Genomic DNA, 21,937 nt, shown 5'->3' with positions numbered 1-21,937 from the left:
TTCTTTTATTTTCTTATTCTTTTCCATTTCGTGTTGTAATGGATTCAAAGTGCTTTGCCTCTTTAATTTTTTGTGTACCACCTGGTGACCTTCTAAGTCATAATGGAACACAAATGTGCCTTAAAACCAGGCCTTCCTATTATTGAATGATCAGGGAGAAAATAATTCATGATGTTGACCCTAGGATTCTTATTATGGTGTTTGTACTGTTGAAGTTCAAAGTGAACTCTTCAACATTCTTTGCAGTATGTTCCATTCTGATAGAAAACACTGGTTTCACTTAGAAATAGATGAAAGAAAAAATTTAGATAACTTTATAAATCATGCAAAGATATATAATTAAAATTTAAAAAATTGGGTTATGTCAGTATATCTAACTTGCATTGAAATAATTTATGCTGACTGAAATTTTTACTGCGTACATTTTTCTCCAAATGAAATTTATTATTCCTCTCAATGTTGGAGCTTGGAAATTACATGAAAATTTGACTCTTGTTCTTGCTGCCAGGCCCTTTAGAATGAAGGTTGGGAACACTTATTTTTCTGGAATCATGATTCTGTAACAACTTTATTTGAAAAAAGTGATCTATTTTAATTATTTCTTTATAATGGAGAGCTGTATAGAGTTTAGATTTCCATTGAGAAATTAGCATTTAATGCTGAACATTAAATTTAACTTCACTGTTCTCTCATTTCATGCTCTATCTATAATATAAATTACCTCCTTGTGAGGGGGATAATTTGGCTGGAGTTCCACAGTGACCTACACAAAAGGAGATGGCCAAACGACGTACTACATCTGTTCTCATTCCTTATTTTTAAGACAGATTTTCTGAGGTTTCCGTCAGTACCATTGTCAGAATCCTATAACTTTCCTGAATAATAAGAATTATTATTAATTTAAAATTTAATTATGAGTTGAAGAAAGCGAAGAAAGACTGCAGGACTTTTTTCTTAAATCACAAAACCTCAAACTCAGATCGAGCTGAAAGTGGGAAGGCATTCAACGATCATGGTCTTGAACATTTTATAAATTTAATTTTCACTTACTTTCTCTGTGTATATTCACACAAATACACATTTTATTTGAGTTTAGATCATAACTAATTATTTACCTATTTTTTTAAAGCTTTTTCTTTTTCTTTTTCTTTTTCTTTTGGTTGAGCTCTGCACGTGTCCCACACATAGGCTTTCCTCCTCTCTTGCTGCCTGAAAACCAACCTATGTTAGCCCCACGTGTTTACCTTCTACAGTATGGTACAGGCTCCGGGGCAAGTTTAAAAATTTTGTGTGGTTTTTTGGATGCTTGATTTTGTGCCTCTTATTTTTCTCACTCAGCAGTATCTCAGGGAAATACTCTTCCAGATCATCTGATAAAGCTCTAAGTCAGTCTTCCTGATGACTACCTAGTGAAACGTATTTAGTGTAACCTAAAATACATTGGTTACAATGCTATACATAGGTTATACCATAATTCATTCAATCATTGCCTTATCAATGGTATTTGTTTCCATTATTTTGCTACCATAAACATTTTTAACAATAGTATCCTATTATATATGTCCTCTTGTAGTGAGAATTTTTCTCTGAAAATGATTCTCAAGAATATGATTGCTGGATCAGAGGCTGTGTGTCTTTTTTTTTTTTTTTTAAACTTATTCATTTATTTTTGAGAGAGAGAGAGAGAGAGCACAAACAGGGTAGGGGCAGAGTGAGAGAGGGGGACAGGAGACAGAGAATCCCAAGCAGGCTCCACACTGCCAGCGAAGCTCTATGCGGAGCTCGAACTCGCAACCACAAGATCATGACTGGGGCCAAAATCAAGAGTCCGACGCTTAACTGATTGAGCCACCTAGGCGCCCCATGGCTGTATGTGGGACAGATTCTCAAATGTAGGATTGCTGGATCAAAGGGTATATGCATTTTACATTTAATAGTTACTCCCAAAATGTTTTCCAAAAAGACTATAGTTTCATCATATTTCTACCTACAATGTGTGAGAGTACCTAAATGTCTGCAGGTGTAAGTTCTGCTTAATTTTTGATAGACTGATGGTTATAAAGTGTTACTCATTGTTATTTTCATTTGTGTTTTCTGACTAGTGAACTTGAGCATCATTTTCATAAATTTATTGGACATTTAGACTTGCTTTTTTTGCTTTATTTATAATTTTTTATTCATAAGTTTTAAATTTTTATATATTCAAATATGTCTTCTGTAACATTTGGGTTTACAGTTTTTGTTAAAAAGATTGTCTCCTATATTTTTTATGTCTTCTAGATTTCTAGTAAAGGTTTTTGTAATATTGCTTTTTAAAAAAATTTCATCACGTATAGTGTTAGCTGCAGATTTCTCATCAATTGCCTTTGTCAGGTTGAGGAAATTCCTTCTCTCCCTATTTTACTTAGAGTTTTTATCATGAGTGGATGTTGAGAAATGCCAGATGACTCTTTCTTCATCTGTGATGATCATAACATTTTTCACCTTTATTCTGTTAATATGGTAAATTATTGTTAGATTTTCAAATGTTCAACCAACTTTGAATTCCTGGGATAGTCCTTGGCCATAATATATTATCCTCTTTAATGTATAGCTGTGTTTGGTATTAGAGTTATCTGGTTTCATAAAATGAAGTAGGAAATAGTCTCTCTTCCTCTGTTTTCTGAAAGCACTGATGTTACTTCTTCCTTAAATATTTGATAGATTCACCTACACAACCATCTGGGCTAGAAGTTTTCTTGTGGGAAGATTTTAATAACATATTCAACTATGTGTATGTATGTATGTATATACATACATATTTCATACATGTATATTCAACATATCTTATATATGTGATATAAATGTATATATGGATATTCAGATTTTATTTTCATTTTGTGTCAGGTTAATAGTATTCATAAGGAATTTATCCATTTCGTGGAAGTTATCAAAGATTTTGGTGTGCAGTTGTACATGTTACTTTCTTATGCCTTTCATGTTTCTGGGCTTTATAGTGATAACCCCTCTTTCAGTCTTGATACTGGTAATTTGTTTTCTCCTTTTATCAATCCTGGTAGGCATTTATCAGTTTTATTAATCTTTTCAAAGAACTGACTTTTGTCTTTAACTGCATTTAGTAACATTAATTCTATGATTTATGTTTTCTGTCTCATTGATTTCAATTTTTTTTCCTCTTCTGTACTTACTTAGCTCTTTTTAAAGCTTTTACATTGGAACTCTAGGTCTTTGATTTTTACCTCTTTTTTCCCTTAATAAGCATTTTTTTCTGTAAGAATTTTATTTATTTGTTTATTTTTATAAGAATTTTAAAGCTGTAAATTTCATCCCAGAAATTTTAATGTTTTTTTTCATTTTTCAGTTAAAAGTATTTTATAATTTTCCTTAGAATATCCTCTATGACAAATCAGTTATTCCTTTTTTAAAAATATAATTGATTGTCAAATTGGCTTACATACAACACCCAGTGGTCATCCCAAGTGCCCTCCTCCATTCCCATCACCCATTTCCCCCTCTCCCCCACCCCCATCCACCCTCAGTTTTTTCTCTGTATTTAAGAGTCTCTTATGGTTTGCCTCTCTCCCTGTCTGTTTATAACTATTTTTTCTCCTTCCCTTCCCCCCTTGTCTTCTGATAAGTTTCTCAAGATCCACATATGAGTGAAAACATCAAATACTATCTTTCTCTGATTTATTTCAATTAGTATAATACCTTCCAGTTCCATCCACGTTGCTGCAAATGGCAGGATTTCATTCTTTCTCATTGCCAAGTAGTATTCCATTGTATATATAAACCACATCTTTATCCATTTATCGATTGGTGGACATTTGGGCTCTTTCCATAATTTGGCTATTGTTGAAAGTGTTGCTATAAACATTGGGGTACAAGTACCCCTATGCATCAGTACTCCTGTATCCCTTGGGTAAATTCCTAGCAGTGCTATTGCTGGGTCATAGGGTAGTTCTATTTTTAATTTTCTGAGGAACCTCCACACTGTTTCCCAGAGTGCCTGCACCAGTCTGCATTCCCACCAACAGTGCAAGAGGGTTCCCGTTTCTCCACATCCTCGCCAGCATCTGTATTTTCCTGCAAATCAGTTATTCCGATTGTGTTGTTTAATTTGCCAAATTTTAGAATCAGGGAGGTTTCTTAGATACCTTATTGTTTTGATTTCTAATTTAATTGTGATCAGCGAAGATATTCGGTATAATTTCAATCTCTTCAAATGTATTGTGTCTTGTTTGTGGCTCAGCATATGGTTTTTGTTGGTAAATACACTTGAATCTGTATTCTGCAGTTGTTGGGGTAATGTTCTATGTTAGGTTAAGCTAGTTGGTGGTGTTGTTTAGATTATCTATGTCTTTCTGGATTTTTAATTAAGTTAATTAATGATATACTTCTTTTATGAGTTGCTGAGATGAAGTATTAAACTATTTCCAACTGTGATTATGGAATTATCTACTTCACTCTATTTCTGTCAGATTTTTGCTTCCTGTATTTTGAAGCTTTACTGTTAGGTATTACATGTTTATGATTTGTCTTTCTGATGACTTTACCCTTTTATCATTATGATGTGCTCCTCTTCATGTCTGGTAATATTTTTGCTTGAAAGTTTGTTTTATCAGATGTTAATCTAGCTACTCCACCTTTCTTATGCTTACTACTTTCCTGATGTATTCTTTTTACTTTCAGCCTAACCATATTATAATTTTAGTTCTTTTGAAGACAGCATGTAGTTGGACTTTGCCGGTATGAAAATAACTGCCTTCTAATCAATTAACATGAAATGTAATTATTGGCTGCAGTCTGATTTAAGTTCTGTTTTTTTTTAATTTATTTTATTTTTTTAAATTTACATCCAAGTTAGTTGGCATGTAGTGCAACAATGATATCAGCAGTAGATTCTTTAATGCCCCTTACCCATTTAGCCCATCTCCCTTCCTACAACCCCTCCAGCAACCCTCTGTTTGTTCTCCGTATTTAAGAGTCTCTTCTGTTTTGTCCCCCTCCCTGTTTTTATATTATTTTTGCTTCCCTTCCCTTGTGTTCATCTGTTCCGTGTCTTAAAGTCCTCATTTGAGTGAAGTCATATGATATTTGTCTTTCTCTGACTATTTTCGCTTAACATAATACCCTCTATTTCCATCCACGTAGTTGCAAATGGCAAGATTTCATTCTTTTTGATTGCCGAGTAATACTCCATTGTGTGTGTGTGTACATGTATATACACATATATATACATATGTGTATGTGTGTGTATACATATATATACATGTGTGTGTGTATGTATATATATGTATACACACACACACGAAATATTAAACTGTTTCCAACTGTGATTGTGGAATTATCTATTTCACATACATACACACACACACACCACATCTTTATCCATTCATCCATTGATGGACATTTGGGCTCTTTGCATACTTTGGCTATTGTTGATAGTGCTGCTATCAATTGGGGTGCATGTGCCCCTTTGAAACAGAATACCTGTATTCCTTGGATAAATACCTAGTAGTGCAATTGCTGGGTTGTAGGGTAATTCTATTTTTAATTATTTGAGGAACCTCCATACTGTTTTCCAGAGTGGTTGCACCAGTTTGCATTCCCACCAACAGTGCAAAAGAGATCCTCTTTCTCCGCATCCTCGCCAACATCTGTCGTTGCCTGAGTTGTTAATGTTAGCCATTCTGACAGGTGTCAGGTGGTATCTCATTGTGGTTTTGATTTGTATTTCCCTGATGATGAGTGGTGTTGAGCATTTTTTCATGTGTCAGTTGGCCATCTGGATGTCTTCTTTGGAGAAGTGTCTATTCATGTCTTTTGCCCATTTCTTCACTGGATTATTTGTTTTTTGGGTGTTGAGTTGGATAAGTTCTTTATAGATATTGGATACTAACCCTTTATCTGATATGTCGTTTGCAAATATCTTCTCCCATTCCGTTGGTTGCCTTTTAGTTTTGCTGATAGCTTCATTCTTCGCTGTGCAGAAGCTTTTGATTTTGATGAGGTCCCAATAGTTCATGTTTGCTTTTGTTTCCCTTGCCTCTGGAGACATGTTGAGTAAGAAGTTGCTGCAGCCAAGATCAAAGAGATTTTTTTGCCTGCTTTCTCCTGGAGGATTTTGGTGGCTTCCTGTCTTACATTTAGGTCTTTCATCCATTTTGAGTTTATTTTTGTGTATGGTGTAAGAAAGTGGTCTAGGTTCATTTTTCTGCATGTCGCTGAACAGTTTTCCCAGCACCACTTGCTGAAGAAACTGTCTTTATTCCATTGGCTATTTTTTCCTGCTTTGTCAAAGATTAGTTGGCTGTATGTTTGTGGGTCCATTTCTGGGTTCTCTGTTCTATTCCGTTGATCTGAGTGTCTGTTCTTGTGCCAGTACCATACTGTCTTGATGATTACAGCTTTGTAATACAGCTTAACGTCCAGGATTGTGATGCCTCCTGCTTTGGTTTTCTTTTTCAAGATTTCTTTGGCTATTCGGGGTCTTTTCTGGTTCCATACACATTTTAGGATTGTTTGTTCTAACTCTGTGAAGAATACTGGTGTTATTTTGATAGGTATTGCTTTGAATATATAGATTGCTTTCGGTAGTATTGACATTTTAACAATATTTGTTCTTCCTATCCAGGAGCATGGAATATTTTTCCATTTTTTTTTGTGTGTCTTCTTCAATTTCCTTCTGTAGTTCTTCAGAAGCTTTCTATAGTTTTCAGTGTATAGATTTTTCACCTCTTTGGTTAGATTTATTACTAAGTATTTTATGGTTTTTGGTGTAAGTTCTGTTTTTCCTTCCTTCATTTCCTTTGTCCTAACATCTTTTGAATTGACAAATGTTGTAGAATTCTGCTTTAGTTTATTAGTGCTTTTATTTAACTAATTTATTATATTTTGGGGGTGGTTGCTATAAAATCATGGGGTACAAAATTAATTTTTCATTTAACAGAGTTAATATTGTACTACTTATGTATAGTAACATTTCAACCCTACTTTTCCATTCATCTCCTCCCTCCCATCCTTTATATGCCATAGTTGTGAAATGAATTGCATTTAATCCACTCTAAATCTCAAAACGCATTATTAAAATATTAGTTTAAACAGACCTATTTACTTTATAGAATTGAGGAGAATGATATTCTAGTATTTACCCAGGGAGTTACTATATCTAGTACTCTTTATTTCTCTCTGAAGATCTGACCTTTCTTTAATCTGGTACCACGTCATTTCAGTCTGAAGAACCTTAGTATTTCTTGTAATGCTCATTTGTAGGCTTGAATTCTCACTTGAATTTCTTTGTTTGAAAAGTGTTTTATAAAAAAGTTTTTTATTCTTAAAGGATTTTATTTTTAGTGTATGTAAAATTTTTAATTGGTGAGTTTTTCTACCCTTCAAAAACATTGTTTTTTTCTCCTATGTTTTCCATTGTTTCTCATATGTTTTCCATTGTTTCTGATTAAGGCATGATTTAAATGATTGTTGTCGTATACATATATAGTCTTTTTCCTCTGAATCCTTTTAAGATTTTTTTTTATTTTTGGTTTTCTGGAGTTCAATTAAGAGGTGCCTCAGGTTTATTTTGGTTGTTGTTGCTTTTGTATCCTCCTTAGGCTTTGTTGATGAGCTTGTTGAATCTGAATATTTAGGTCTTTCACCAAATATAATGGTAACATTTTGGCCATTAATTCTTCAAATGTTTTTTTCTTCCCCTTTCTTTACCTCCTTCTGAAATGCCATTTACTTGTATTTCAGAATTTTTGTTTTTGTGTCATGGTCCCTGAAGTCTTTGTTTATATTTTTCAATCTTTTTTTTTTCCTATGTTCTTCAGACTGAATAATTTCCACTGATCTGTCTTCATGTCTTCATGACTCTTTCCTAAGTTGCTCTAATCTGCTCTTAAACCCATGCAGTGGAGTTTTTAGAATTTTGATCTGATTCTTTCTCATTCTGTTTCTGAGATAGAGATTTTCTGTCTTTTCATTCATTGTGAACACACCTGTATTTCATAAAGCACAGTTAGAATACCTGGTTTAAAGTCTTACTATTTCTAACACTTGGGCCATCTTGGAGTTGGTGTCATTGATTAGCTTTTCACTTGAGGCTAGGTAACATTTTGAATGAATCTGGGACATTCTGAAAGTTTTGTTATGGAAATTCTGGATTCTGTTATGATTAGGTGTGTGTGTGTGTGTGTGTGTGTGAGAGAGAGAGAGAGAGAGAGAGAGAGAGAGGGAGAGAGAGAGAGAGATTTAAGTAGTCCTTTAACTTCGTTCTTAGTTGGATTCAAACTTCAAACAATGTCTCAATTCATTTCATTTCTTTATGTTTAACCTGTATTGCTCCAGAGCATTGTTTCTGTTCTCAAGCATTCCTGATTCTCATGGCAGCCAGGGACAAACTTCATATACAGAACTAGAGTCTTCCCCTTTCTTGCTCTTTTCTCCCCAGCATTCTTTCTCCCTCTTTGTTCAGCAGCTGTAATTGCTGCAAAAACTGGCTTCTGATTCTTTAAGACAGAAGGACTGCAAGTTTTCTGTCAGATTTTCTCTGTTCTGCCTAGTATGGGCTTTGAATTTGGGGTAAAAGCTGTAAGAAAGTGTGAAACTTACCCCATACTTGCCCATATTTGCAAGTTTCCACTGTCCTTGGAATCTGACCACTTTTGTTTTATTCTCCAGTGACTTTAGGCCAGTTTGTATTTCATCTAGAGTTTATAATTTTTTTCTGCAGGAAAGATTAGTTAAGTCATTAGAAGATCTCTGGGTCATAATGAGAGCAGAAATTAGAAAAAATTTGTTAGATTTATTCATAGATTCTTGGTTTTTAATTTTCTGCAGGAGAGGTTAGTTAAGTCATTAGAAGATCTCAGGGTCATAATGAGAGCAGAGATTAGAAAAATTTTGTTAGATTTATTCATAGATTCTTTGTTTAAAAAACACTATAATAAATGGTATTATTTAAATTTTTTCATTCCCTACTGCTGGAACATAGAATATAGTTGTTTTTGTAAACTTATTTTGAATTCGGTGATCTTGCTGAATTTGAATCCTCTTGTTTAATAGCAGTAATTTATCAGAGATTTCTTTATATACAGGCATCTCACCTATGAATAGGGACAGTTTTGGTTTTACCCCCTCCCCCTTACTTTACTGGCTAGAACTTACAGCAATAGTATTGAATAGAAATAGTGACCAAGGATACTCTTGTTTAGTGGAAAGTGAGTTTTTACCATTAAGTGTGATGCTAGTCATAAGACATTTCTATTATTGCTAATATTTTAAGAGGTTCTTTTTTAAAATTATGTATTGTTGAACTTTTTCCAAGCAATTTTTCTGTAGTTATCAAAATGTTGACAAGAATTTTGTTCCTAAATCTTTTTATTCCAGACATCCACATGGATTTGTTTTAAATGAGAAACCATTATAGCATTCAAGGAACAAATCCAGTTTGATCAGGATGTACTATTCTGTTTCTATATTGCTGGATTTTAGTTGCTGATATGTTGTTTGGGGTCATTGTATCTTTTTCACACATGAGATTCGTCTGCACTTTTTAATACTCTTGTCTGGCTTTGATATCTAGGTTCTCTTTCAAAACATGTTGGGTAGTGATTCTTCTCATGAAGAGTCTGTTTAAGATATTTACTAATTTAATTTAATTTAATTTAATTTAATTTAATTTAATTTAATTTAATTTTGTAATCCCAAGATTCTTGGTAGACACTTCTGGTAAAGTTACTTGGTTCCAGATTTTATTTTGAGTAAGTTTTGATACTGCTGATTTACTGTCTTTTGACAATAAGTTACATTAATTAGATCATGTTTCTGTTTTCTATTTAAGTAAATTTTAGTAATTTATGTGTTCATAAGCCTCTGTCCATCAGGCACAGTATATATTACACTCTTGTATTATTTGTTTACTCTCTGTGTTATCTGTTATGTATTTTCCTTTTTATACTGATATCATACATTCAGTAAAAGATAGCATTTAAATTTTTGCTGAACTCTCCTAAGCAATATACTATAGATATGTTAGATGAATAACACAGTTTTTGTTTATTTTTTAATAGGAAGTACAAAAAGTGAATCTTTGTAGCATGGTACATTTATAAACATGATCTTATTTAATTCTAACAATATCCATGTGAAATAGATATCTTTACTTTATAGATGAGGGAATTGGACATCAAAAGGGCACACCTGGGTTTGTCTCCTGACATTTGATCAGTGCTTCTATCAATTTTCTTTTCTTCTAAGTTTTTATTTAAATTCCAGTGAGTTAAAATACAGTGTAATATTAGTTTCAGATGTACCATATAATGATTCCACACTTTTTTTTACATCATCTGGTGTTCACAACAGGTATACTCCTTAATCTCCATCACCTATTTAGCCCATCCCCGACCTGCCTTCCCTCTGGTAATCATCAGTTTGTTCTGTATAGTTGAGTCTGTTTCTTGGTTTTTTCTCTCTTTCTGTCGTCCTTTCCTTGCTTGTTTTGTTCCTTAGATTTCACATATTAATAAAATCACATAGTATTTGTGATTTCTCTGATGGACCTATTTCGCTTAGTATGATACTCTCTCATTCCATCCATGTCATTGCAGATGGCAAGATTTTATTCTTTGTTATGGCTGAGTAATATTCCATTTTGTGTGTGTGTGAATGAATGTGTATATGTGTGTGTGTGTGTATGTGTGTGTGTGTATGTGTGTGTGTGTATGTATATATGTATGTGTCTACGTTTGCATATATATATGTATGTATGTGTGTATTTGTATACATACACACCACTTCTTTATCCATTCATCAGTCGAAGGACACTTGGGCTACTTCCATAATTTGGCTATAGTAGATAATGCTGCTATAAACATTGCAGTCCATGTACCTCTCTGAATTAGTAATTTTGTGCTCTCTGGGTAAATACCTCATAGTGCAATTGCTGGATCATAGGGTAGTTCTATTTTTAACTTTTTGAGGAAGCTCCATAGTGTTTTCCAGAGTACCAGATTGTACCAGATTGCATTCCTACCAACAGTGCAGGAGGGTTCCCCTTTCTCCATATCCTTGCCAATGCCTGTTGTTTCTTATGTTGTTGATTTTAGCCATTCTGACAGGTGTGAGGTGATAACCTCATTGTAGTTTTGATTTGCATTTCCCTCATGGTAAGTGATGTTGAGTATCTTTTCATGTGTCTGTTGGCCATCTGTATATCTTCCTTGGAAAAATGTCTGTTCATGTCTTCTGCCCATTTTTTAATTGGATTATTCATTTTTGGGGTGTTGAGTTTTATAACTTCTTTATATATTGAATATTAACCCTTTTTCAGCTGTTATTTGCAAATAACTTCTCCCATTCCATAGGTTGTCTTTTAGTTTTATTGATTGTTTCCTTCACTGTGCAGTAGCTTTTTATTTTGATGAAGTCCCAATAGTTTATTTTTGCTTTTGTTTGCCTTGCCTCGGGAGACGTATCTAGAAAGAAGTTGCTATGGCCAATGTCAAAGAAGTTACTGCCTGTACTCTTTTCCAGGATTTTTATGGTTTCAGGTTTCACGTTTAGGTCTTTAATCCATTTTGAATTTATTTTTGTGTATGGTGTAAGAAAGTGGTCCAGTATCATTCTTCTGCATGTTGCTGTCTGGTTTCCCAAGTCCATTTATTGAAGAGAAGGTCTTGGATATTCTTTCCTGCTTTGTTGAAGATTGTTTGACCATATAGTTGTGGGTTCATATCTGGGTTTTCTATTCTGTTCTATTGTTCCATGTGTCTATTTTTTGTGCCAGTACCATACTGTTCTGATCACTACAGCTTTGTCATATAACTTGAAGTCCAGAATTGTGATGCTCCCAGGTTTGCTTTTCTTTTTCATGGTTGTTTTGACTATTTGGGGTCTTTTGTGGTTCCATACAAATTTTAGGACTGTTTGTTCTAGCTGTGTGAAAAATGCTATTGATATTTTGATAGGGCTTGCACTAAATATGTAGATTGCTTTGGGTAGTATAGACATTTTAATGATATTTGTTTTTCTAATCCAAGAGCATGGACTGTCTTTCCATTTCTTTGTGTCTTCTTAAGTTTCTTTCATCAATGTTTTATTTTTATTTATTTATTTTTAAAAAAATTTTTTTTAATGTTTATTTATTTTTGAGACAGAGAGAGACTCAGCATGAATGGGGGAGGGGCAGAGAGAGAGGGAGACACAGAATTGGAAGCAGGCTCCAGGCTCTGAGCCATCAGCCCAGAGCCCGACGCGGGGCTCGAACTCGCGGACCGCGAGATCGTGACCTGAGCTGAAGTCAGACGCTTAACCGACTGAGCCACCCAGGCGCCCCATCATCAATGTTTTATATTTTTCAGAGTATTAGGTCTTTGACCTCTTTAGTTAGGTTTATTCCTAGGTATGTTGTTACTTCTGGTGCAGTTGTAAATGGGATTGATTTCCTTAATTTCTCTTTTTGCTGCTTCATTATTGTTGTATAGAAACGCAACAGATTTCACTCAGTTTTTACTGTCAGAGGACAAGTTGGGACTGCATTGTTGTGATTTTCAGTGGAATGGCACATGGCAGGTACCCAGATGTTTTGTTATAAAGTAGAAGGCATCCGTGTGCAATCAACATGATATGAGATCATCAGAAAAAAGAAGGCTTGTGTTTAAGAAGATCAGGGTGTTTTCATGGAGTGCTTTAATTTGCTTTTATAAAGAAGTATGATACTAATTGGTGATACAAATGGGGTAGGGCATTTTGAGTGGAGGAAGTAGTCTAACCAAAAGGAGATGTGGAGATGAGAAAATATAGGAGATGAGAAAATATAGGGGAGAAAATTGAACTTTTAGAGGAAGGGCTGGTGATGAAATATGGGGAACCAGTATATAAGAACCTCCAAATGCCTCTGCTAATCCTTTAAGTAAGGAGATTTATGAAAGGGCAGAAGTGGCATTTCTGTAAAGAGGCTTAACCTTTAACTGGAAAGCTTGCCTTGGAGTTAACTGAGATAAATTTTATTATCTGGAGATTGAAGGAAGATCTTGAGAGAGTGTATTTGAAATTCTTTTCTCTTCTCTGTAAAAGTAGGAAAATGTACATAGGAAATAAGGTTACTTCACTTCTGGAGGGTTAACTCATAGAACAGATTGGAAGCACTTGGAGTTTTTTGCCTTCCTGAAGGCAACAGCATTCAAAGGCAGCGTTGTTTAACCCCTACATTAGATTGAATTCTCTTGCTCTGTACATCCATCCAACAGAACCATGCGTGTTTTGTTCACCACCATATTCGTATCACTTAATGTGGTGACTATGGTCAAATGACACCTATCCCAGATAGAAGTCTGATAAGCAATAGTATGATTCTTCCATGGTTGGCAAAAGCACAGTGAATGAAGCTAAACTGAGCCCCGCAAAAACACAAAACAAAACAAAACAAAACAAAACCATATTTGGAAGGTTCCATTAAAAACAGAGCAGAAGGAACCACACAGAGATTAAGTTTCCTAGCCAACAGTTTTGGTATCCTCCACATAAACCTCAAACTGCCGTGTCACTGAATTTCTTCAGCTTGACCCCAGAAGGAAATTCTATTATACGTAGCTCAGTGAAGGGTTCTAAGAGGAAATTGTCTACTTGGGGTAAATACGTAATTTAGATGGGCCTCTCATTATTCAAGAAGGAGTAAGGAGGTAAAAATTAGGACCTTTAAAAAACAAACAGAATGAAAGAGACGAAAAGAAAAAACCCCACCCAAAACAGATCCTTAACTACGGAAGACAAACAGATGGTTACTAGAGGGAAAGTGGGTAGCTGGTAGGTGAAATAGGTGATGATTAAGAGTACTCTTATCATAGGGTGCCTGGGTTGGCTCAGTCAGTTGAGCGTCCAACTCTTGTTTCAGCTCAGGTCATGATCTCAGTTTCATGAGTTCAAGCCCCACATCGGGCTCTGCACTGGCAGCGTGGAGACTGTTGGGATTCACTCTCTCTCCCCCTCTCTCTGCCCCTCCCCAACTTGCACTGTCTCTGTCTCTCTCAAATAAATAAACTCCAAAAAAAAGTACACTTATAATGTGAGTACTGAGTAATGTGTAGAATTGTTGAGTCATGTACTCAACTGATTTTAAACATATGCTTGCTTCGCTTGAAATTTTCAATCATGTTGAACTTAAAGCACTTATGAGACATCATCATAAAATTTAAGGGGAATAACCAACTAGAAAAATGCTAATAGCACTAGTGGTATTAATAGCATATGACTGTCATTCTTAATATATAAATCTGGTTAAAGATAAATGTAAAAAATCTTCAGTCACTTTAGTGATCAAAAACATTTAGATTGGAAATAAGACTGTATTTTCTTACCTAGAAAATTGACAAAAAGAAAATTGTATTGTTTAGGACTGACAAAGTGAAGAAATGATGAACCACATATAGTTGTTAGAATTGGAAATTGTAGTAACTTGGAAGATAGATTGGCAATAGGTTTTAGAAACTTTGAAATATGCTTGCCCTTTGACCTTGTAATTTCACTTCTAGAAATTTATCTTAATACAAATAGGTGAAAGTATTTACAAAGGTTTAATTGTAAGGATGCTCATAGCAGTGATGTTTATATTAATGAAAATAGAATGTACATTAAATACAGAATAGTGGCATGTCCATATACTGAAATGTGACACAGCCATTTGAAATGGTTCTGGAAGTGAACTTTTGAAAAAAAAAAAGATAATACTCGTGACGTGAGTGTTCAATGACGTTCATGTGCACACTGGGTGGGGGCAGAGAGAGAGGGAGAGAGAGAATCCCAAGCAGGCTCTGCACTGTCAGCACAGAACCCAACATGGGGCTCAATCTCATGATCCTAATGCTGAAATCAAGAGTCGAACCCTTAACTGGCTGAGCCACCCAGGCGCCCCTACTAAATCTTTAAGAACTTTATAATAGTAATGATTATGAAAGTACTATGATTCATTTAAAATGAATCTGATATTAATGAACAGTTAAATTATTTCCAGAGTTTTGCTATTAAAAAACACTAGAAGAAATGTCCTGCATATGTTGGGAATCATATGTATGTGTACATGTGTGTACATGTATATGTGGTAGGATGTCTTTGGTAGAAAGGCTGGATCAGAGTTATGTGCATTTTTTGTATTGAAAGACACAAAGAGAATATACCAGTAGACATTTCCACAATAAGTGTGTGAGAGTGCATCTTATCTAACATTTTCAAATAGGGTTTATTTTTATCAGATGGAGACAAAATGAAATCTTAATTTTCACTTCACTGATTTTTGAGTGAGGTTGGGTACATTTTATTCAGTGCACAGCTTTCTTATATCTTTTTCTGTTTTCTAGTGGATATTTTAAAGTATACACTAGATTTAAGATTTAAATCAGTCTTCAAGATCTTTTTGTATATTAGCTAAATCAGTACTTTGTCATATATGTTGCAAATACTTTTTGCTACTATTTATGGGAGGCTTTTCTTCAAAGATTTACATGTTTTCTATTATAATAATGGTTTAATTTTTCTCTTATAACTTTGATCCATTTGGAATGTGTTGTGGTATAGAAAGGAAGATAAAAACTGAGCTTTTTTTTTTTTTTGAGATGTTTAGGTTTTTGCTCTGACACTGAAGTAATAATTTTATGATAAAGTATAATAAAATATAAAAAGTATTTCCAAATATATGTGAATCTGTCTTCTAGATCTTATTCTGTTACATTAATTAGTGTATTTATTTTAGTTCTGCATCAATTTAATTACTGTGTTATAATTGCTTTACTGTCGGGTTGTACTGGTCCCTTTAGTGTCCTGTTTTTCAGTATCAGCTTTGCTGACATGTTTATTTTCTTTCTATGAAATTTAGAATTATTGTGTCCAGTTTACTTTTTTTGATCTTTGATATTTGGGTTTGCACTAAATTTAGAAATTATTTTAGGGGACATCTTTACATTAAATATTCCTTTCCTGTATAATAAGCTACGTCTTTTCATTTATTTAAATCTTATTCTATGTCAGTCAGTAGAGGTATAGGCTTCTTTTACATAGATTCTGAACATTTAAGGTCACTTAAAAATGCTTAACCTTTTAAATATTTATTGGTACTTTGGGGGACATAAATTCTAGAGGAAAACATAGAAAATGACTTTATGTCTTCTGGGCACCAAAAGATTTTTTTTTTAATTTTTTTTTTTAACATTTATTCATTTTTTGAGAGACAAGAGAGAGAGCACAAGCAGGGGAGGGGCAGAGAGAGGGGGAGACACAGAATCTGAAGCAGGCTCCAGGCTCTGAGCTGTCAGCACAGAGCCCTATGCGAGGCTTGAACTCATGAAACGCGAGATCATGACCTGAGCGGAAGTCGGACGCTTAACCGACTGAGCCACCCAAGTGCCCCAAAAGATTTCTAACATAATAAAAAGCCTGCAAGTTGTACAGCTTTGATTAAATACAAAATTTAATGAAATGTTAGAGGCATCACATTAAAATCAAGAATAAGAAAGTATTTCACATTTTTCTGGAGGTTTTAACAAGGGTAACCAAATAGGAAAAAGGAATAATATGAAGATATGGATTGGAGACAAAATTATAGTTAATAGCAGATCATATGATTGCTTTCCTACAAGAAAAAGAAGATGATCAATTGAAAACCCATTGGAATAATAAAGAGTTGAATACATTGGTCAGTTAAAAAATTAAAACGTCTTTTGAACACTAAGGATATGAGGTTGGAAACTGTGCAGAAAGCTCATGCCTTAGTAAAGAACTAAACTAGCCACAGAGTAAAGACAATATAGATTTGTCCTAGCAGAGCTTGGAAACAATCCTTGAAAGAGCTAAGCTGTCCACAAGTTATTTAACTGTCAAGAGAAAATTGAAAATGCTTTAAAGGAAGGTAATAAAATTCATACATTCAGGAGAATGTAACCTATAATCAGGAGGAAAACAATTGTCAGTAGAAACATGCACAAATAACAGGTGATGCAGATTGCAGTAAAGGACTTTAAAATAGTTATTATAAGTATGCTGAGGGATTTAAAGGGAAATATGAACCAGATGAGAAGAGAGATTTTATAAAGGACTGAATGGAATTTGTAGTGCTGAGAAATAATATGAAATAAACAATTCGCTTGACCGGCTCAGCAGCAAATTTGACACCACGTCAGACAAAATCCATGAACTTGAAGACATGGAGGTAGAAACCACCCAAACGGAAGCACAGAAAGAAAAATGAAAGGAACGTAGCCAGTGTAGCTGGTGACCTGCAGGACAATATCCAGATGTTTAGCATACACATAATGGAGTAGTTGGGGGTGGGGAGGGAGCAGGAAGAGGGCAGAAAAACTATTCGAAGAAGAAATGGCCCCAAATTTTCCACATTCGATGAACTACTATAAACCCATCAGTCCCAGAAACTTGATGAAACCCAAATAAGGTAAAGTAAAGAAGCCTTAATGAATGGGTGAAAATCAATGAAAAGAAAATCTTTTTTTTTTTTTTTTTAACACCAGAGGAAAAATGACATTACGCACAAGGAACAAGGTTAGAAGTACTGCTTGCTTCTTGTCTGAAGCAGTACAAGCCAGAAGACAATGGAATGCATCTTGAAAGTGCTGAAAGAGAACAGTCAGTCTAGAATTCTGTGATCACTGACAATAGTTTTCAAAACCATAAGAGACTCTTAAATACTGAGAATAAACAGGGTTGGTGGGGGGTGGGGGAGAGGGCAAAGTGGGTGATGGGCATTGAGGAGGGTACTTGTTGGGATGAACACTGGGTGTTGTATGGAAACCAGTTTGACAAGAAATTATATTTAAAAAAAACCTGAAGGTGAAATCAAGACATTTGAAGACAGACAAAAGCTTAAAGAATTTTTTGCCAACAGGACTCTATTACCAGAAATGTTAAAGGAACTTTTAATGACATTAGGTGGAAAGGTAGAGCTACATAAAGCAATGGAAGAACAGCTAAAAGAGTAAATACATAAATAAAAAATATAAAAAGCCTGCTTTTTTTTGTCTTAACAGTTTTCTTTAAAAGATAATTGGCTATTTAAAGCAAGCATAATAACGTCACACTGGAGGTCTGTAATATACGTGGAAGAGAAGTGTGTGATGACACTAGCACAGAGGATGACACGAGGGTATTGTCGTGTTGTTACATTATGTGGGAAGGGCTGTGAGATTTGCAAGTATACTGTGATCGGTTATTGGTACCTATGGTAATCTGTAAAGCAGTCATACACACAAAAAATAAGCCAGTGAAGAAACGGAATTACTAAAGAACACTCAGTCCAGATGAAGGCAGGAAAGAGGACTAAAGACCTGATCGTAAAAAATAGACATCAAAAAAGCAAAATATTAAGTCTGTGTTGCTGGAATATAAAATGGTATAGCCAGTTTGCAAAACAGTTTTATACAGTTAAAACAGAATTATTATATGACCCAGAAATTGTGCTCCTAAGATAAATACATGACCAAGAGAAATGAAAGCATATGTTTGTACAGAGGTGGTTCATAACCACCTTATTCCTAATAGCCCCAAACTGTAAACAACGCCAGGGTTTATCTAACAGGTGTATAACTAAATAGTTGTGGTATTAAAACAATGGAGCACCACCTTGTAATAAAAAGAATTGAACTACTGGAGATGGCAATATAGATGAATCTCAGAGATGTGGTGCATGAAAGAGTCAAATGCCCAAGAATGTATACTGTGTGATTATGTTCACATAAAATTCTGGAACATACAGAACTAATGAATAATGTGAGAAAGTAGATGAATGGTTTGTTTGAGACTGGGTGGAGGGAAAGTGTGATTTGACTGCAATGGTGTATGAGGACAGGATTGGAGAGATTGGCTTGATTCTTACCCCAGTGTATTCATTTGCCAAAAGTCTTGAAACTCTGTGTCTAAATTGATGCATTTCTGCATCAATTAATAGTCATACCTCAGTGTGTTTCTTTGAAAAGAAAAATAAATAGACCAGAGTTGACTGAGGGGCTATGAAAAAAAAAAGCCACAAAAAATATCACTGATCTGTAATTGAAGACATTCTTAAATTTGAAAAAATATTAGACACAAAACGTTTGGAAAACATAGAAAATTAAAAACAGAAATAAATGACCAATCAATATATAAAGTGAAGTTAAATCCTAATGTAGTAATTCAAATTATGCTTGTGTAGGTATGAAATTTTCTGAAAGACTAGATGAGAAAGAACAAAGATTAGCTTTGGAGCTGGGAAGTAATGGAAGAAGTACAGGACTTAGAGGGAGACTTTTTACTTTGTGCTATGTTCCATATCTTTTTTTTTCTTTAAGTTTTTATTTAAATTCCAGTTAGTTAACATGCAGTGTAATATTACTTTCAGGTGTGCATCATGGTGAGTCAGCACTTCGGTACCATCACCTGATACTCATCACGACAAGTGCACTCCTTAATCCCCATCACCTCTTCAGCCCATCCCCACATCCCTTCCCCTCCGGGAACCATCTGTTCTCTGTAGTTAAAAGTCTGTTTCATATCTTTTGAATTTTAAATCATTGACTCTGTGACCTTTCCCTTCTCCCCCATTGAGTGAAATGTAACAAAAATAAGATTTCACATTAAAATAAAAATTAAGGAAACCATTGCATTTATTTTTTGCCAAATAGGGAAGGCTTTATTTATTTTTTTATAATGTCACCTCTTGTGGATAAGGATGTGGGAAGGTCATTCTTACATCACAGCTTTCCTTGTACCTAGCATCCTTGAAGAAGCGTCTATCAGTATCTATCAGAATCCCTTAAAACCTATTCCTTTTGACCCAGCAATTCCACCTCTGGCAGTTTACTATAAGGAAGTAATTGGAGGCACGGACTGAGACATATATGAAATGGTATTTATCATAGCATATTTCATGAAAACAGAGACATAAGTACATATTGAATGTCCAAGAGGAACGTGATTGGGTAAGCAGATTTTGGTAGTACATAAGAAAGTAATGTGCACCCGCTTAAATGGTGTCATGGGGAAAATATTTACGTTACACTAAATTTAGAAAACATGTTAATGCCGTTCATATAATGAGGGTAACCAGTAAGCGTTTTATTTATAAGTGTACAATTAAGGGTACAATTACACTCAAGAGTGAATGGAGGAGCAATTAAATTATTTACTTAATTTCTTACATTTAAAGACTGACAAATTAGTTTTATTTTATTGGGTGACCTTTCTTTAAATTTTTTTTTTCAACGTTTATTTATTTTTGGGACAGAGAGAGACAGAGCATGAACGGGGGAGGGGCAGAGAGAGAGGGAGACACAGAATCGGAAACAGGCTCCAGGCTCTGAGCCGTCAGCCCAGAGCCCGACGCGGGGCTCGAACTCACGGACCGCGAGATCGTGACCTGGCTGAAGTCGGACACTCAACCGACTGCGCCACCCAGGCGCCCCATTGGGAAATCATTTTTGAACAGAACTATTTGAAAGGTCACCCAATAGGGGAAATCATTTTTGAACAGAACTATTTGAAAGGTCACCCAATAGGGGAAATCATTTTTGAACAGAACTATTTGAAAGGTCACCCAATAGGGGCGCCTGGGTGGCGCAGTCGGTTGAGTGTCCGACTTCAGCCAGGTCACGATCTCGCGGTCCATGAGTTCGAGCCCCGCGTCGGGCTCTGGGCTGACGGCTCAGAGCCTGGAGCCTGTTTCCGATTCTGTGTCTCCCTCTCTCTCTGCCCCTCCCGCATTCATGCTCTGTCTCTCTCTGTCCCAAAAATAAATAAACGTTGAAAAAAAATTAAAAAAAATAAAAAATAAAAAAAAAAACAAAAATGATTTCCCAAAATGAAACCATTTCTAAACACACACAGACCTATATCCTTGTATATTTATCCAAATTTGAAATTATTGGCACCTTCAGTTGACTCTTTTGTATGCTTTTATTTGAGAAGGTATTCTCTCTACAGTTGCTCAGAGGAAGTTCTGCTCAAAAGTAGAATATTCTCACTTCTCCATTTTTTTGCAACTTAAAATGTATAAATATTTTAGCCTGGCTATTTTCACAGATGTGATTCTTTTCACTCAGAGTATTTTCTACATAAAACTTTTTTTTTTTTAATTCAAGCATAATGAACATACCTTGTTATATTAGTTTCAGGTATATGTTATAGTGATTCAGCAGTTCTAAACATTTCTCAGTGTTCATCAGCCAGTCTGCCCACCCACCTCTCCTCTGGCAACCACTAGTTTGTGCTCTGTATTTAAGAGTTTTTGTTTTTTGTATCTTTTCCTTTGTTCATTTGTTTTGTTACTTAAATTCCATATACGAGTGAACTCATGGTATTTGTCTTTCTCTGACTTACTTCACTTAGCATTATACTCTCTGGATGCAACCATGTTGTTGCAAATGGCAAGATTTAATTTTTTATAGTTGAGTAATATTTCATTGTATCTATATCTATATATATATACCATATCTTTTTAATCCAGTGGAAAAATTGGGTTGCTTCTCTATCTTGGCTTTTGTAAATAATGCTGCAGTAAACGTATGGGTGCATATATCTTTTTGAATTAGCATTTTCATATTCTTTGGGTAAATACCCACTAGTGGAATTACTAGATCATATGGAAATTCTATTTTTAACTTTTGAGGAACCTCCATAGTGTTTCCACAGTGGCTACGTCAGCTTACATTCCCATCAGTGGTGTCGGAGGGTTCCTGTTTCTTCACATCCTCGCCAATACCTCTTCTTTCTTGTGTTGTTGATTTTAGCCATTCTGACAGGTGTGATGATGAGTGATGTTGAGCATCTTTTCATGTATCTGTTGGCTCTTGTTCTGTTTTCTTTGGAAAATTGTCCATTCAAATCCACTGTCCATTTTTTAATTGGATTATTTGGGGGTTTTTTGGTGTAAAACTTCTATTTTTAATTGGCTTTAGTATTTCTT

At 34.8% G+C, this 21,937-nt stretch overlaps 1 protein-coding gene across 5 annotated transcripts in view; it reads left to right on the top strand.

Annotated features, from left to right (window-relative positions):
- The window catches only part of MAN1A2 (mannosidase alpha class 1A member 2), a 181,046-nt gene that overhangs the window by 81,820 nt on the left and 77,289 nt on the right, over positions 1 to 21,937 (top strand). The gene's annotated exons all lie outside the window — the stretch shown is intronic.

This window comes from Lynx rufus, unplaced genomic scaffold (assembly GCF_022079265.1).
Source record: "Lynx rufus isolate CCGP_SWC_20201006 ecotype Redwood Valley unplaced genomic scaffold, mLynRuf1.p SCAF_2, whole genome shotgun sequence".
NCBI lineage: Eukaryota > Metazoa > Chordata > Mammalia > Carnivora > Felidae > Lynx > Lynx rufus.
The sequence above is the reverse complement of the archived record's forward strand: the minus strand, read 5'-3'. Positions and strand labels throughout refer to the sequence as shown.